The 17108-nt window shown below is 38.4% G+C and overlaps 1 protein-coding gene across 14 annotated transcripts in view; it reads left to right on the plus strand.

The window, feature by feature from the left end:
• Positions 1 to 17108, plus strand: part of LOC106054487 (cGMP-dependent protein kinase 1-like) — a 275978-nt gene that overhangs the window by 32733 nt on the left and 226137 nt on the right. For all 14 annotated transcript variants that reach the window (XM_056020546.1, XM_056020547.1, XM_056020548.1 and 11 more), the window contains exon 2: positions 418 to 495. The gene's annotated coding sequence lies outside the window, so the exon portion shown is untranslated. The remainder of the gene's footprint in view (positions 1 to 417; positions 496 to 17108) is intronic.

A 17108-nucleotide genomic window follows, 5' to 3' on the forward strand; every position in this document is an offset into this window, starting at 1 on the left:
TCAAACCCTTTGTTACTTAGTTGAGTTCCCATCTAGCCTCTTCTCAAGTTTGGTTCCCCAGTTCATTATTTTTACAATTAATTCACGTAACATTGTAATATAGATCTAAGCCAAGGTTCCCTACCAGTTACACTTACACATATGGTGTTGTCTTAAGCTTTAACTAAAAGACACTTTCCACAGTTTGTTTTGTTTTGTTTCAATGTTGGTTGAATTAATGAATGTTTCTGAAGCATAGGTTTTGTGTGTTGTCCCAACTGTGGCACTGATCGACACAAACTGTGAGGTGAAAGCAGCCAGAGACAAATCGAGCTCACGTTTTTTGTGTGTTAAAACCTAAGACTTAGTGCTTGTTGTGTTCTTGTCCATTGATCAATGTTTGATGGTCCACTAACAGACTCACTTTCTGCTCCTCAGTTGGCCAGATTAGATTGAACTGAATTCATTGGAGGTTGTTATTCCGTTGTGACGTGGACATAGTGCAAGCCATTACAGGTAATTGTTAGCACTTTTTGTGTGTGTATTGTTTGGTAGCAATAAATGAGGAAAGATTGATAGAGGTAGTGCTAGAGAATGGAGAGAGAGAGAGAGAGAGAGAGAGAGTTACACACAGACAGAGAGAGAGAGAGAGAGAGAGAAATTCAATCTTTATCAATACTGATCTTTATTCTGCTTTTTTTAGCGGCCCCTGAAAGGGGAAAGACACTATTAGTTTTGTGCGAAATGTCTGTCCGTCTGACCGTGTGTTCGTCTGTCAGTCCGTCCCGTTTAGATCTCGTAAACTAGAAAAGATATTGAAAATCCGACATCTCATTATTTTAGACCATTCAAAGTTCTGATGCAACGGCTACTTTTTTTCCCTGAAAGCGAAAAATCTAATTTTTTAAATCAGTTATGCAAGCAGTTTTTTAAAGAGAAAAAGCTAATTAGTATGCATTATAAGTTAGACCTAATTTAAAACGAATAGTAATCTTGTAAACTTTATTTTCCTAAATATTTTGTTCTAATGTGGTAATTTTTTTGGAGATTGAGCCTTTTCAAAACAGCTAGATCAATCATAAGACATCAGTTAGGCCAGGGGATGCGCGGGGGTCCTGGTGAAGACTGGGATTTTCAAGTTTGGAATCCTTGGGCGCCTCTGAGTCCACTCAGCTGTAATGGGTACCTGACATTAGTTGGGGAAAAGTAATGGCGGTTGGTCGTTGTGCTGGCTACATGACACCCTCGTTAACCGTAGGCCACAAAACATATGAACTTTACCTCATCTGCCCTATAGACCACAAGGTCTGAAAGGGGAACTAGTTAGGCCAGGTTCACATCTAACTTTATATTCACTTTCACCTATCCTTTGATCTGCGGGACCGTTGGGGCACTACACAAGATCTGTTAACCTTCTTTCTCCATTCTTATCTCTCATTTGTCTTTGATATAATTTCATTTGTTCTTTCTGAAAATATTGAAGCCTGCCTGGGTGGACCACTTCGGGGGCCGATTTAGAGTTTGTGTTTCCACACAAACTGTCTTTTTAACCTTGTTCTTTATTCAATTTATTTTCCTTTCTTTTTATCATTGCTTGTAAGTTATTTTTCATTTCGAAACTTTTTTCTGTTATGTTAAAGCAAATAATAATTTGATGAAAAACACCAAGTGCCACACTTTGCTACATGTGTACATGTCACTGTTGCAGGCCTTCATGTGGCAGTTGTACACGTCACACAGCTGCTTAGAATGTTTTATTTGTACATGTCACAATTGTACATTTAACAATTCTACATGTCACATTTGTACATGGGAAATATTTTCCTATTATTTATTTATTTACATGACATCTCCATTATCACCTTCACATAACCTTTAGCCTATTGAACAGTTTCGGTCACCACCCATGATCTGTCGACAGTCTTTCTCCACACCTCTTTGTATTTTACCTTGACTAGAATCTCTTTCAATGATAAGACAGTCCAATCCTCCCTTCACTTTCTCTGTCTGTCTCTTTTCCTTAGCAATAGTCTCTGAAGGAAAGTCACGAGGACCTTGGGATAGGAACTCCTTTACAGAACACGAGAGCTAGAACAGGAATAAAAGGAAATAGCTTCTACACAACGCCTGAAACGAATGTATCTATATGTGGAGTGAATCACTAAATGTCACATACTGACTGACTGCTTCAAAATTGAAACAAATCCTTGGTAGTTGTTGAAGGGAGAGTTGAGGACTGTTTTGAATTCGAGGCTCTGTCTATATTCTTTCTGGATTAGTTGAGATTATGTGTACCGTACGAGAGTAGCATTGGTTAGCCTTATGAGACTTGGCTGTCGTTAGAATATGATACATTGTACTTGATGAGGAGGCTGGCTTAGACAGATGTAATATAGAGAAATAGTTACTTAATAAAGGTGTCTCTATCCCTCCCTTACTATTCCTCTCTCTCTCTCTTTCTCTAGCTCTTACGATTCATCTCTCCCTCCCTTACTGTTCATCTCTCCCTCCCTTACTGTTCATCTCTCCCTCCCTTACGATTCATCTCTCCCTCCCTTACTGTTCATCTCTCCCTCCCTTACTGTTCATCTCTCCCTCCCTTACTGTTCATCTCTCCCTCCCTTACTGTTCATCTCTCTTTCTCCCTCCCTTACTATTCATCTCTCTTTCTCCCTCCCTTACTATTCATCTCTCTTTCTCCCTCCCTTACTATTCATCTCTCTTTCTCCCTCCCTTACTATTCATCTCTCTTTCTCCCTCCCTTACTATTCATCTCTCTTTCTCCCTCCCTTACTATTCATCTCTCTTTCTCCCTCCCTTACTATTCATGTCTCTCTCCCTTACTATTCATGTCTCTCTCCCTTACTATTCATCTCTCCCTCCCTTACTGTTCATCTCTCCCTCCCTTACTATTCATGTCTCTCTCTCCCTCCCTTACTATTCATCTCTCCCTCCCTTACTGTTCATCTCTCCCTCCCTTACTATTCATGTCTCTCTCTCCCTCCCTTACTATTCATCTCTCTTTCTCTCTCCCTTACTATTCATGTCTCTCTCCCTTACTATTCATGTCTCTCTCCCTTACTATTCATCTCTCCCTCCCTTACTGTTCATCTCTCCCTCCCTTACGATTCATCTCTCCCTCCCTTACTGTTCATCTCTCCCTCCCTTACTGTTCATCTCTCCCTCCCTTACTGTTCATCTCTCCCTCCCTTACTGTTCATCTCTCCCTCCCTTACTATTCATCTCTCTTTCTCCCTCCCTTACTATTCATCTCTCTTTCTCCCTCCCTTACTATTCATCTCTCTTTCTCCCTCCCTTACTATTCATCTCTCTTTCTCCCTCCCTTACTATTCATCTCTCTTTCTCCCTCCCTTACTATTCATCTCTCTTTCTCCCTCCCTTACTATTCATCTCTCTTTCTCCCTCCCTTACTATTCATCTCTCTTTCTCCCTCCCTTACTATTCATGTCTCTCTCCCTTACTATTCATGTCTCTCTCCCTTACTATTCATGTCTCTCTCCCTTACTATTCATCTCTCTTTCTCTCTCCCTTACTATTCATGTCTCTCTCCCTTACTATTCATGTCTCTCTCCCTTACTATTCATGTCTCTCTCCCTTACTATTCATCTCTCTTTCTCTCTCCCTTACTATTCATGTCTCTCTCCCTTACTATTCATGTCTCTCTCCCTTTCTATTCATGTCTCTCTCCCTTACTATTCATGTCTCTCTCCCTTACTATTCATCTCTCTCTCCCTTACTGTTCATGTCTCTCTCTTACTATTCATGTCTCTCTCCCTTACTATTCATCTCTCTCTCCCTTACTATTCATCTCTCTCTTCCTTACTATTCATCTCTCTCTCCCTTACTGTTCATGTCTCTCTCTTACTATTCATGTCTCTCTCCCTTACTATTCATCTCTCTCTCCCTTACTATTCATGTCTCTCTCCCTTACTGTTCATGTCTCTCTCTTACTATTCATGTCTCTCTCCCTTACTATTCATCTCTCTCTCCCTTACTATTCATCTCTCTCTCTCCCTTACTATTCATGTCTCTCTCTTACTATTCATGTCCCCTCTCCCTTACTATTCATGTCTCTCTCCCTTACTATTCATCTCTCTCTCCCTTACTATTCATGTCTCTCTCCCTTACTATTCATGTCTCTCTCCCTTACTATTCATCTCTCTCTCCCTTACTATTCATGTCTCTCTCCCTTACAATTCATCTCTCTCTCCATTACTATTCATCTCTCTCTCCCTTACTATTCATCTCTCTCTCCCTTACTATTCATGTCTCTCTCCCTTACTATTCATCTCTCCCTCCCTTACTGTTCATCTCTCCCTCCCTTACTATTCATGTCTCTCTCTCCCTCCCTTACTATTCATCTCTCTTTCTCTCTCCCTTACTATTCATGTCTCTCTCCCTTACTATTCATGTCTCTCTCCCTTACTATTCATCTCTCCCTCCCTTACTGTTCATCTCTCCCTCCCTTACTATTCATCTCTCTTTCTCCCTCCCTTACTATTCATCTCTCTTTCTCTCTCCCTTACTATTCATGTCTCTCTCCCTTACTATTCATGTCTCTCTCCCTTACTATTCATCTCTCCCTCCCTTACTGTTCATCTCTCCCTCCCTTACTATTCATGTCTCTCTCTCCCTCCCTTACTATTCATCTCTCTTTCTCTCTCCCTTACTATTCATCTCTCTCTCCCTTACTATTCATGTCTCTCTCCCTTACTATTCATCTCTCCCTCCCTTACTGTTCATCTCTCCCTCCCTTACTATTCATCTCTCTTTCTCCCTCCCTTACTATTCATCTCTCTTTCTCTCTCCCTTACTATTCATGTCTCTCTCCCTTACTATTCATGTCTCTCTCCCTTACTATTCATGTCTCTCTCCCTTTCTATTCATGTCTCTCTCCCTTACTATTCATGTCTCTCTCCCTTACTATTCATCTCTCTCTCTCTCTTACTATTCATCTCTCTCTCTCCCTTACTATTCATGTCTCTCTCCCTTACTATTCATCTCTCTCTCTCCCTTACTATTCATGTCTCTCTCCCTTACTATTCATGTCTCTCTCCCTTACTATTCATGTCTCTCTCTCCCTTACTATTCATGTCTCTCTCCCTTACTATTCATCTCTCTCTCTCCCTTACTATTCATGTCTCTCTCCCTTACTATTCATCTCTCTCTCTCCCTTACTATTCATGTCTCTCTCCCTTACTATTCATGTCTCTCTCCCTTACTATTCATGTCTCTCTCCCTTACTATTCATCTCTCTCTCTCCCTTACTATTCATCTCTCTCTCCCTTACTATTCATGTCTCTCTCCCTTACTATTCATGTCTCTCTCCCTTACTATTCATGTCTCTCTCCCTTACTATTCATTTCTCTCTCCCTTACTATTCATCTCTCTCTCTCCCTTACTATTCATCTCTCTCTCTCCCTTACTATTCATGTCTCTCTCCCTTACTATTCATGTCTCTCTCCCTTACTATTCATGTCTCTCTCCCTTACTATTCATGTCTCTCTCTCCCTTACTATTCATGTCTCTCTCCCTTACTATTCATCTCTCTCTCTCCCTTACTATTCATGTCTCTCTCCCTTACTATTCATGTCTCTCTCCCTTACTATTCATGTCTCTCTCTCCCTTACTATTCATGTCTCTCTCCCTTACTATTCATCTCTCTCTCTCCCTTACTATTCATGTCTCTCTCCCTTACTATTCATGTCTCTCTCTCCCTTACTATTCATGTCTCTCTCCCTTACTATTCATCTCTCTCTCCCTTACTATTCATGTCTCTCTCCCTTACTATTCATGTCTCTCTCCCTTACTATTCATGTCTCTCTCCCTTACTATTCATGTCTCTCTCCCTTACTATTCATGTCTCTCTCCCTTACTATTCATGTCTCTCTCCCTTACTATTCATCTCTCTCTCTCCCTTACTATTCATGTCTCTCTCCCTTACTATTCATCTCTCTCTCTCCCTTACTATTCATGTCTCTCTCCCTTACTATTCATCTCTCTCTCTCCCTTACTATTCATCTCTCTCTCCCTTACTATTCATGTCTCTCTCCCTTACTATTCATGTCTCTCTCCCTTACTATTCATGTCTCTCTCCCTTACTATTCATCTCTCTCTCTCCCTTACTATTCATGTCTCTCTCCCTTACTATTCATGTCTCTCTCCCTTACTATTCATGTCTCTCTCCCTTACTATTCATCTCTCTCTCTCCCTTACTATTCATGTCTCTCTCCCTTACTATTCATGTCTCTCTCCCTTACTATTCATCTCTCTCTCTCCCTTACTATTCATGTCTCTCTCCCTTACTATTCATCTCTCTCTCTCCCTTACTATTCATGTCTCTCTCCCTTACTATTCATCTCTCTCTCTCCCTTACTATTCATCTCTCTCTCCCTTACTATTCATGTCTCTCTCCCTTACTATTCATGTCTCTCTCCCTTACTATTCATGTCTCTCTCCCTTACTATTCATCTCTCTCTCTCCCTTACTATTCATGTCTCTCTCCCTTACTATTCATCTCTCTCTCTCCCTTACTATTCATGTCTCTCTCCCTTACTATTCATCTCTCTCTCTCCCTTACTATTCATGTCTCTTTCTCCCTCCCTTACTATTCATCTCTCTCTCTCCCTTACTATACATCTCTCTCTCTCCCTTACTATTCATCTCTCTCTCTCCCTTACTATTCATCTCTCTCTCTCCCTTACTATTCATGTCTCTCTCCCTTACTATACATCTCTCTCTCTCTCTCTGTTTCTAACTGGTCGAGGCGGTAATCTATGACGAGATCTCAATGTCAGTCTTGTGTTGGAAGACATCAAACTTGGGGGGTCTACCAAAAGTTTTCTTCCTAGCCACAACATTTAGGTAACATCAAAGCAGGGGAAAAGGTTTTAAAAGTTCTTTCCTCTCCCCCTCCTTTTAATTGGTGAAAACAGTTTCCGCCTGTTGAAATCAATCAACAAGATTAAAAATAAAATGTTGAAAGAAGTTGCTTACTGAAGTGAAAGAGGGGGAGGGGACTTTGAATATGCCGCCACAAAATAGGTCCGTCAATCGTTCAAGTTAACGCCCTTACCACTCCAAAAATATTGTTCATCTAGTGACATTCTAGTCAGTTCCTCAAAACTTCACATTCTAGTCAGTGCCTCAAAACTTCACATTCTAGTCAGTTCCTCAAAACTCCACATTCTAGTTAGTTCCTCAAAACTTCACATTCTAGTCATTTCCTCAAAACTTCACATTCTAGTCAGTGCCTCAGAACTTCACATTCTAGTCAGTTCCTTAAAGCTTCACATTCTAGTCAGTTCCTCAAAACTTCACATTCTAGTCAGTTCCTCAAAACTTCACATTCTATTCAGTTCCTCAAAACTTCACATTCTAGTCAGCTCCTTAAAACTTCACATTCTAGTCATTTCCTCAAAACTTCACATTCTAGTCAGTTCCTCAAAACTTCACATTCTAGTCAGTTCCTCAAAACTTCACATTCTAGTTAGTTCCTTAAAACTCCACATTCTAGTTAGTTCCTCAAAACTTCACATTCTAGTCATTTCCTCAAAACTTCACATTCTATTCAGTTCCTAAAAACTTCACATTCTAGTCAGTTCCTAAAAACTTCACATTCTAGTCAGTTCCTCAAAACTTCACATTCTATTCAGTTCCTCAGAACTTCACATTCTAGTCAGTTCCTTAAAGCTTCACATTCTAGTCAGTTCCTCAAAACTTCACATTCTATTCAGTTCCTCAAAACTTCACATTCTAGTCAGCTCCTTAAAACTTCACATTCTAGTCAGTTCCTTAAAACTTCACATTCTAGTCAGCTCCTTAAAACTTCACATTCTAGTCAGTTCCTTAAAACTTCACATTCTATTCAGTTCCTCAAAACTTCACATTCTAGTTAGTTTCTTCCTCCTCAGTGGCAGTGAAGAAATACGCAAAGTTTTTGTGTTGTCCTATTCATGCATTTCTGATGTCTATTCAGTTTGAGTTCTGTGAGGAACGGGTTTAAATCTATGCGTGGAGCAAGAAAAATATTCGGTATCCAGCTTTTACAAAAAAGTTTCTTAACTATTGAACTATAAATGTAAAGGCTGTTAATTTTTGAGTATCTGTTACGTGTGTCACTAGTACTTCATGTTCACGTTTTTCTGAATAAAATCAATCAGACCAACAAGTTGTAGAGAAGTTCTGAATGAAATCAATCAGACCAACAAGTTGTAGAGAAGTTCTGAATGAAATCAATCAGACCAACAAGTTGTAGAGAAGTTCTGAATGAAATCAATCAGACCAACAAGTTGTAGAGAAGTTCTGAATGAAATCAATCAGACCAACAAGTTGTAGAGAAGTTCTGAATGAAATCAATCAGACCAACAAGTTGTAGAGAAGTTCTGAATGAAATCAATCAGACCAACAAGTTGTAGAGAAGTTCTGAATGAAATCAATCAGACCAACAAGTTGTAAAGAAGTTCTGAATGAAATCAATTAGACCAACAAGTTGTAGAGAAGTTCCTTGAACAATGAAAATAATGCCAACTTTTTGTGAGAAAAATGGGAGGGAACAGACAAAAGAAATAATACATACATATTTTTTTCTCTACAAGTTTTGTGAGCATTTGGTAATTTAGGCTAGGTTATTATTGTGACCGATATTTTATTTTATTTTATAACACCAAACAGTTCGTATGTAAGAAAACCTAGCAAATTAGATTAGAAAGTAATACTAAATTGGTTATACTTATTAGAATCTAAATAATTCTTGAAGATTAGGCTTAGACAACCATCAAACGTCCAGAGCAGTGCTGTAGAGGTGTTTAGTAGTATTATGGAAACAGAGCCAGGTTTAGGCAGTATTTACTGTTATTAGTGTTTTAAGGTTATCACTTAGGGAAAGGATTATTAGTCATCGAGCTTATTTATATATTCTGTTAGCGGAAAGACAGGATGTTAAGAGTTAAACCAGGGTGGAAACAATACAAAGAAGTCAATGACCTATTTCAGTACTTTGAGCTCGATACTTTCTGTATATGTTTATAGTACTACTTTTACTGCGCTATACCGTTCCAGTTATTCCTACGTTACTTACAGGCTACCTCTTACAATGAATGCTGTATTTAGATAATCTTTTTCTGAATATTATTAGTACACTAACGATAGCGAAGTGTTACGGACACCAGGTGGAGACACTAGTTTTGTAATCAATGCCTCCATGAGTTCCAGCCAGCGTACACGTTCCAGAAGGTTGTGGTCTCGTTATGGCTTTCATTCAAGTCCTGTTGGGATTATTTTTAGATAGCCCTTAATTACTGCTAAGCACGCACGCCTGTAGATAATTGTGTTGACTTTTTATTTCATACAGCTCTGGAATAAGATTTTCTAGTTGCGTAAAAATTCAGGTCTTTTTTATTGTTTTAAATTTATTCCCATTTTTTTTAAAATCCAATAAGGCTTAAGAAGCTTAAAAAAAAAAAGCTAAAAAAAAAGTTGACATGTTAGTTTCTTGTTATGTAGTAGTATTGGAAAATAAATCACTTTGACTGCATGAAGGGAAATATATAAAAGTTGACATTGGTGGTTACGGTGCCAAGATAATTCTTATGCTGCATGTAAATAGTGAAAAAAAAAAGCATATAAGAAATATGTTTGTGTTTAAATAAAGAATCAATGCAAAGCCGGGTTTAAGAATGTGGAGGCCCCGGGGAAAGAGTTTTGTTGTGGAGGCCTTGGGGGAAGAGTTTTGTTGTGGAGGCCCCGGGGAAAGAGTTTTGTTGTGGAGGCCCCGGGGAAAGAGTTTTGTTGTGGAGGCCTTGGGGCTGTAGCCTGTAGAAATAAAATCTGAAAGGTTTTATTTAACACACATTGATTACATAAACACTTGACAATAAAACTATCAGTTACACAGGGCCGGTCCTAATGATTGCGGGGCCCTATGCGAAACTGATTGCGGGGGGCCTAGTCTGGGTGGGAATAAGGATAATAAGTGAAAATAAGGATTTGTATTAGAAAATATATTCGACTATGCATTTTTTTCATTCTTAACTAAGTACAAAATAGCGATCAAGTTAACTTTACTTTACGAACCTTGCAACACATGGCATATTTATATGCCAGTGACTATAAAAGTAAATAAAATATTGGAACTTTCGGTGAAGGGGAAAATTCGTCCGATTATTACATTTAATCACAGGAAAGCTGAAAATGGCTTTTTTTTTTATCGCGCATAGGATTGGCATTTTCCGTAATGAATGACACCCACAAACGTTAATTTTGTCTATTTTCAGGAGATTTTAATAAATGCAAGACATTTCCAGGAATGTTTCGTACATATTTTTTTAATAGAATTAGTGCGAGGCCTATGAAAGCGCTGGGCCCACTGCGACCGCATAGGTTGACCGGCCCTGCAGTTACATATATATATATATATATATATATATATCATGGGCGTAGCCAGGAGGGGGGTGGGGGTGGGGTTCAACCCCCCCCCCAATGAAATTCCTCCCCCGGGGAGGGGATCGGAATTTAGTGACTGATTTTTTGCTTTGATTTTGTTTATTTTAGGTGAGATTTTAATACTAAACCATCACTTGCCCCAGCACATCCAAAGGGGTTTTGAGTTTAAAACCCCCTACCAGGGGGTTTTGAGTTTAAAAACCCCTACCAGGGGGTTCGAGTTTAAAAACCCCTACCAGGGGGGGTTTGAGTTTTAAAAAACCCTAAAAACTCCCCTCTAAAATTTACGATAAACCCCCTCTTATATATAAAAAAAAGCTAATTACGCACTCCAAATGTTATGAGCGTAGCTAAATGGGTTTTGACTCAGTTTTGAGTTTAAACCCCACTTCAGCGGGGTTTGAAGGTAAAAAATACCTCTTTAATAATAAAAACAAAGCAAATTATACACTCAAAATGTTATGAGTGCAGTCAAAGGGGTTTTGAGTTTAAACTCCCATCCAGTGGAGTTTGAAGCTATAAAGTACCTCTTCAATATAAATAAAAGCAGATTACTCACTCTAAAATCTATGAGCGTAGCCAAAGGGGTTTTGAGTTTAAACCCCCCGCCAGGGGGGACTGAGGCTACATCTTTAGTGTAAGAAAAAAAGCAAATTACGCAATCAAAATGCTATGAGCGTTGCCAAAGGGGGTTTTGAGTTTAAACCCCGATTCAGAGGGGTTTGATGCTAAAAATATCTCTTCAATATAAATAAAAAAAGCAAATAACACACTTAAATTATTTGAGCGTAGCCAATCCAATCGGGGGTTTGAGTGTAAACCCCTCTTCTACAGATGGCTTTTTTTTAAAGTTTAAAACCCCTCCAGATGGTTTTGAGTTTAAGATCACCCTACAGAGCATTTTAAGGTGGAAAACCCTAAACAAATTATTTTGACGATAAAACTTCTCTTTTCGATATAAAATCTAAAGCAAAATACAGTCACTTAATGCCAAGAGCGTGTTCAAGAGAGGTTACACATTTTTACCAGTGGCGGGGCTCCATTAATAAACTGTAGTGAATAGTCATCTGCCGAAATTGAAAAACACTAAATGTGGCTCAACAAAGATGGCTAAGACAGATTTTAGGAGTCAGTTATAGAGATCGGGTCTAAATCAAGGAAATCCTATGCCGAACTGGGAGTCGAATCCTTAGTAAGATTGTGAGAGAGCGACGTATGGGGTTTGCGGGACATGCTCTCCGACAAAATGAATTACGCATAAGAAGAATTGCAATGATATCCTAGTACAACTTGACGCCACTCATTCACGGAGGTCCTCATGGCAGGTGGGAAGAGGCTTCAGACATTACCTGTGACAGATTTTTATGGAAACAGCTTGACGGCAAATGCGCGAACGGCGCGGGAGGGTCTAAGTCAGTAAGAATAGCACATTAGGTTTTTGAAATAGAACTTTTTAATAGCAGGAAAATGCACTGTAGATACCTCAGAATATGCATTTTGTTGGCTTTTAATATCAGAAATAGTGCTTGGCGGCGGGGCTTTGCCCCGCGCTGGGGAAGCTCCTAGTGTTTCCCCAGACCTTCCTGCTAGTAATGGCGGGGAATCTAGGTTTTTTCCACTAACTCCAGGAAGAACCTATTCTAGGGCACAATAATCGTCTTCCGAAAAAATGAAGGGTCAAAATGTAATAAAGATTATGTACACACACACACACACAAATAGATATAAAAAAAATTCGCGTTGGGGGGGGGGGTCGGGGGGGGGGGGAGAAAATAATCCCCCCCAACCCCCCCCCCCCCCCCCCCCCCCCCCCGAAAAAAAAATTATGGCTACGCCCATGATATATATATATATATATATAATTATGCCTCTTCTGCCCAGAATATACCTTCTAAAAATTTTCTAACAATAACGTCTGCTTCTGACCCCAAAATTTATGAGGTCAAAGTTCAAGGAAAATAATATCAATCGAAAAAATGATTTTTGAAATGCTCTTCCAGTTACGCTCTAATACACAACTGCAACAGATTAAAAACAAACTCATGTGCCAATAATACAAACAAACACGAATTAAGATTTAATATGAATCGAAGATTAAGCCTTATTATTATTATTATTATTATTATTATGTTCAAAACAACAAATGCCTTCTATTACAGACTAAAAGTACATACATCTTAAACAAATACAGAAGACTTTGGAAGATTGTACATCCAATGTTTAATATGTTACACTTTTGGAGAAGATGAGCGGGCGATAATGTTATTTAATTGGATAAACAAGTATATGTATTTGTTAATACTGGCCACTTGTGTGTGTGTGTGTTACTGTGGATTTGGGGGAGGAGGGAGCATAAGAAGTGTGATGGACACTCGTGAGATTTCGAGAAAATGATTCAAGGAGTGGAGGAACAAACAACTCGCTGTCTTGATTCTACGAGCAGGGAGAGAGACAAGAATGAGTCGCCCGAGTGAATGAATCACTCTTAATGCGGGCTCGAGATCAGATCGAATGCCCATGAAGAGGTTAATGCCATGGTTATTGCGTGAATTGTGTTAGAGTGCTTGCTGATTGAATGGTTCAAATCCAAGTCATAAAATTATGTTCTTTTCTAGCAGTTATAAAAATGTTTGAAGTGTGTCGTTTAGCTTTATCCTTGATGTCTTTAAGCTTTCTCCTTTAGGTCTTTTAACTTTATCCTTGATGTCTTTTAGCTTTATCCTTTAGGTCTTTTAGCTTTATCCTTTAGGTCTTTTAGCTTTCTCCTTGATGTCTTTTAGCTTTATCCTTGATGTCTTTTAGCTTTATCCTTTAGGTCTTTTAGCTTTCTCCTTTAGGTCTTTTAGCTTTCTCCTTTAGGTCTTTTAGCTTTCTCCTTGATGTCTTTTAGCTTTATCCTTTAGGTCTTTTAGCTTTCTCCTTGATGTCTTTTAGCTTTCTCTTTGATGTCTTTTAGCTTTCACCTTGATGTCTTTTAGCTTTCTCCTTTAGGTCTTTTAGCTTTATCCTTTAGGTCTTTTAGCTTTATCCTTTAGGTCTTTTAGCTTTATACTTTAGGTCTTTTAGCTTTCTCTTTGATGTCTTTTAGCTTTCTCCTTTGGGTCTTTTAGCTTTCTCCTTGATGTCTTTTAGCTTTATCCTTGATATCTTTTAGCTTTATCCTTCATGTCTTTTAGCTTTCTCCTTGATATCTTTTAGCTTTCTCCTTTAGGTCTTTTAGCTTTCTCCTTGATGTCTTTTAGCTTTCTCCTTGATGTCTTTTAGCTTTCTCCTTGATGTCTTTTAGCTTTCTCCTTGATGTCTTTTAGCTTTCTCCTTTAGGTCTTTTAGCTTTCTCCTTGATGTCTTTTAGCTTTCTCCTTGATGTCTTTTAGCTTTATCATTTATGTCTTTTAGCTTTCTCCTTGATATCTTTTAGCTTTCTCCTTTAGGTCTTTTAGCTTTCTCCTTTAGGTCTTTTAGCTTTCTCCTTGATATCTTTTAGCTTTCTCCTTTAGGTCTTTTAGCTTTCTCCTTTAGGTCTTTTAGCTTTCTCCTTGATGTCTTTTAGCTTTCTCCTTGATGTCTTTTAGCTTTCTCCTTGATGTCTTTTAGCTTTATCCTTGATGTCTTTTAGCTTTCTCCTTGATGTCTTTTAGCTTTATCATTGATGTCTTTTAGATTTCTCCTTTAGGTCTTTTAGCTTTATCCTTCATGTCTTTTAGCTTTCTCTTTGATGTCTTTTAGCTTTCTCTTTGGTGTCTTTTAGCTTTCTCTTTGATGTCTTTTAGCTTTCTCTTTGATGTCTTTTAGCTTTATCATTTATGTCTTTTAGCTTTCTCCTTTAGGTCTTTTAGCTTTCTCCTTGATGTCTTTTAGCTTTATCCTTTAGGTCTTTTAGCTTTCTCCTTGATGTCTTTTAGCTTTATCCTTGATATTTTTTAGCTTTATCCTTCTAGCTTTCTCTTTGATGTCTTTTAGCTTTCTCCTTGATATCTTTTAGCTTTCTCCTTTAGGTCTTTTAGCTTTCTCCTTGATGTCTTTTAGCTTTCTCCTTGATGTCTTTTAGCTTTCTCCTTGATATCTTTTAGCTTTCTCCTTTAGGTCTTTTAGCTTTCTCCTTTAGGTCTTTTAGCTTTCTCCTTGATGTCTTTTAGCTTTATCATTTATGTCTTTTAGCTTTCTCCTTGATATCTTTTAGCTTTCTCCTTTAGGTCTTTTAGCTTTCTCCTTTAGGTCTTTTAGCTTTCTCCTTGATATCTTTTAGCTTTCTCCTTTAGGTCTTTTAGCTTTCTCCTTTAGGTCTTTTAGCTTTCTCCTTGATGTCTTTTAGCTTTCTCCTTGATGTCTTTTAGCTTTCTCCTTGATGTCTTTTAGCTTTATCCTTGATATTTTTTAGCTTTATCCTTCTAGCTTTCTCTTTGATGTCTTTTAGCTTTCTCCTTGATATCTTTTAGCTTTCTCCTTTAGGTCTTTTAGCTTTCTCCTTTAGGTCTTTTAGCTTTCTCCTTGATATCTTTTAGCTTTCTCCTTTAGGTCTTTTAGCTTTCTCCTTTAGGTCTTTTAGCTTTCTCCTTGATGTCTTTTAGCTTTCTCCTTGATGTCTTTTAGCTTTCTCCTTGATGTCTTTTAGCTTTATCCTTGATGTCTTTTAGCTTTCTCCTTGATGTCTTTTAGCTTTATCATTGATGTCTTTTAGATTTCTCCTTTAGGTCTTTTAGCTTTATCCTTCATGTCTTTTAGCTTTCTCTTTGATGTCTTTTAGCTTTCTCTTTGGTGTCTTTTAGCTTTCTCTTTGATGTCTTTTAGCTTTCTCTTTGATGTCTTTTAGCTTTATCATTTATGTCTTTTAGCTTTCTCCTTTAGGTCTTTTAGCTTTCTCCTTGATGTCTTTTAGCTTTATCCTTTAGGTCTTTTAGCTTTCTCCTTGATGTCTTTTAGCTTTATCCTTGATGTCTTTTAGCTTTTTCCTTTAGGTCTTTTAGCTTTCTCCTTGATGTCTTTTAGCTTTCTCCTTTAGGTCTTTTAGCTTTCTCCTTGATGTCTTTTAGCTTTCTCCTTGATGTCTTTTAGCTCCCCCCCCCCTGTATATATTTACACACTACCATTTACCTACATATCATGTCAATATGACTTAATATATTTAGGGCCTACTGGTTTAGAAAATGTACTAGTATGTGAAATGTATACCTATGAATCTGTATCGCTATTAGTGTACTTTCTTGATAACTCTCTATAAATCTCCTTTTCTCTATATGCTCATTTCTACATTTCTCTCTATTTCTACTTCTATATATGTTTGTATAGAGATATAATTGAGAGAAGTATTGAAACATTTCTATATAAACATATGTCTATTCTATCTCTTAGTTTTTATGTCATACTAATTGCTATTGTAAGGTCAAAGAAAGTATTGACCGGAAATAAGCTAATTATGCTTATATATATAGCCTCTGTGCCCGTCTTGAGTGGCAGAGTTTTCAAACTTATTTTCATTTAAGAACCAAACTATAAAAAAATGCTTTTAAAATTAAGGGGAGGAACCTCAAAATCAATGTCATAGTTCTCAAGATTGCAAGGTTTAGTTCCCTTTTTCTATATAAAAAGATTAATTCACAACATCTAATTGATTAGCTTATAGCATGTATTGTCATCATCATCACTCCTTTGAGTTCCTCATGGAACATAGGGCCTCGACAAAAACACGCCACTCTCCACGGTCTCTTGCTAGTTTTTTTGATGGTTTCCCAGCTCTTCCCGGTCCTCTCGGCTTCTTCAAGTACACTGCGTCCCCATGTTCTTTTTGGTCTTCCTCTGCGTCTTGTTCCCTGGGGGTTACACTCTAAGGCCTGCCTAGCTCTGTTGCTGGTATCTTTTCTAAGGGTGTGACCAATCCATCTCCACTTCCTCTCTAAGATCTGCACTTCCATATTTTTCTGTCCACTCATCTCCCACAGTTTGGTGTTTTCTACTTTGTCATAGAAGTGTATTTTTAGAATATTTCTCAGGCATCTGTTGATGAAGGTCTGTATTTTTTTTTTGTATTGTCATCGATTATGGATAATTGCGAAAGAATTCAACGAACCGATAGTTTTTGTGTAAAAATTTTTTACCACACAGACAGACAGACTGATAGACAGACAGATAGACGAAGTGAGTTGATAAAAAGATAGAAAGTTTACACGCAGCTCTAATTCTTGAAACGTAATTCTCAGACAACACAAATGATGATATTTACCAAATGCAAAAGATAAATCTATTCAGTTCAGGTACATGCAGATTGCAACGTTTGACGAGCAGACAAGAGAGACCCTCCCTTGACGTTGAGCGCACCAGATGATGTGATTGCCGCCCCTGATTCTATAAACTCTCAGAATTAAGCAAAGCGAGCAATCAAGATGCCGGCTGTTTATGTATGTAAGTGTGTGAGAGTGTGTATGCGTGTGAGAGTGTGAGACTGTGTATGTGTGAGAGTGTGTATGCGTGTGAGAGTGTGAGACTGTGTATGTGTGAGAGTGTGTATGTGTGTGTGTAAGCTCTTGTTTGTGTATATGTGAGCATTAAACACGTCGCAGTCGTGGCTTTGAGAGATGAGCTCCGTAAGCCACTGGATGAAGGTCAGCCTGACATCACGGTGTGATCTTTTCATGCTGCTCTGACATTCGAAGGCCCCCTCCCCTTAATCA

Source organism: Biomphalaria glabrata, chromosome 2 (genome assembly GCF_947242115.1).
Source record: "Biomphalaria glabrata chromosome 2, xgBioGlab47.1, whole genome shotgun sequence".
NCBI lineage: Eukaryota > Metazoa > Mollusca > Gastropoda > Planorbidae > Biomphalaria > Biomphalaria glabrata.